The sequence below is a fragment of the Melanerpes formicivorus genome, unplaced genomic scaffold (genome assembly GCF_026170545.1).
Source record: "Melanerpes formicivorus ecotype bairdi unplaced genomic scaffold, bMelFor1.0.p_v2 SCAF_15, whole genome shotgun sequence".
Classification (NCBI taxonomy): Eukaryota; Metazoa; Chordata; class Aves; order Piciformes; family Picidae; genus Melanerpes; species Melanerpes formicivorus.
The window spans coordinates 6,397,239-6,398,659 of NW_027142367.1; positions in this window are offsets into that span (position 1 = coordinate 6,397,239).

Here is a 1,421-nt window from a genome sequence, read left to right on the forward strand (position 1 = left end):
TTTGGAGGGCTGGGGTGCCCAAACGAAGATCTTTGCCTTTCTAGTTTGTCATAGTTTGGGCTGGGTACCCTCTGCTACAGGGGTGTTTCCTGTGTCCAGAAGTCCAGCCCAGTGGGTGGACACAGGGAATTATGTATTTCCTACCATGATCCCTTGCACCACTATAAGTTTCACGGCGGGGTCTGGCACTTCCTCTTTCTTTCCTCTCTGCCACCCGGTAACTGGGGGAAAGATCTTTCTGCATCTCTTTTGGGGTTCTTCTTGTCACTGTGTTTCTAGCTTTCTGCACGCACTCACTGTTCTCTATTTAAACTTTGCATCACTTTTGCAATCTGTTTGTCTGAGTCGTTATTGCTGCGCGTGGTGGGGAGGGGGTCTGCCCAACCCATTACACTAGCTGTAATTGTAATATAAAAGTTGATGGCCCTCAATATGCTATTGAGGAAAATCAAGTACACACTAAGCATATATGACTGTGTTACTCATCGTTCCTTCCAACTCATGCTAGACATCACCTAGAAAGCAGAGACCACCTGGACTGTGTTAGGTTTGTGTGTGATGGGGTTTTGGTAGTGGGGAAGGGACTACAGAGCCTGTGAGAAGCAGCTAGAAGCAACCCTGGCTCCAGGTCAGACCTATTATGCCAAGGCTGAACCCATTGGCAATGGTGGTAGCACCTCTGTGATAATATATTGTGCTGGTCTGTGCTAGAATAGAACTAACTTTGTTCAGTGATTTTACTTTTCAGCCCAGTCTCTTATAAGTGATGGCACTTTCTGAGGGTAATGGCATATTTTTGCAAACCATATCTGCTTCTAGAAGTGGTAAGGTTCAATGATTCTAGTTAGTACCAAGTACTGGTATGCAGAAAGGCTCTTACTTTGCTTGCACCTGTGGTGACCAAGGTTGCTGCTAAATCTTGTGTACTTCGTTAAGGGTGAAGAAAGTAAAAGGCTGCACCTGCAGGGAGCAGCAGACAGGAGACTCTAAACTGACCAACAAAGTATTCCATTGCTTTGAAGCGATAACATTAAGATGCTCTTCATAGGAACCCATTATTTTTACTGCCCATCGGTGGCTGACATGGGCTGTCCAGAAGCAAAGTAGTAACACTTAGGTTTCAACTTGATCTACTCAACAGACCTTCAGGATGAAAATTTCAGAGGCACCTGTGACTGTGTCAGCATTTTATCAAACAAAATACAAAGTGGAGAGAATATATGTAACAGGCCTGACAAATAGCACTTTTTCCACAAAAGTTAACAGTGCAGCTCAGAAAGTTTCTCTTCCATGCAGTTGAGTGTTTAGTTTAAAGGGCAGAAATAGCACAGTCATGTGTAAATTAAATGACATTGTTTGAAAACAATGCTGAAAGAATGGAGAGTGAAAATCCCATTTAATTAATGAGTAACAATAGTTGA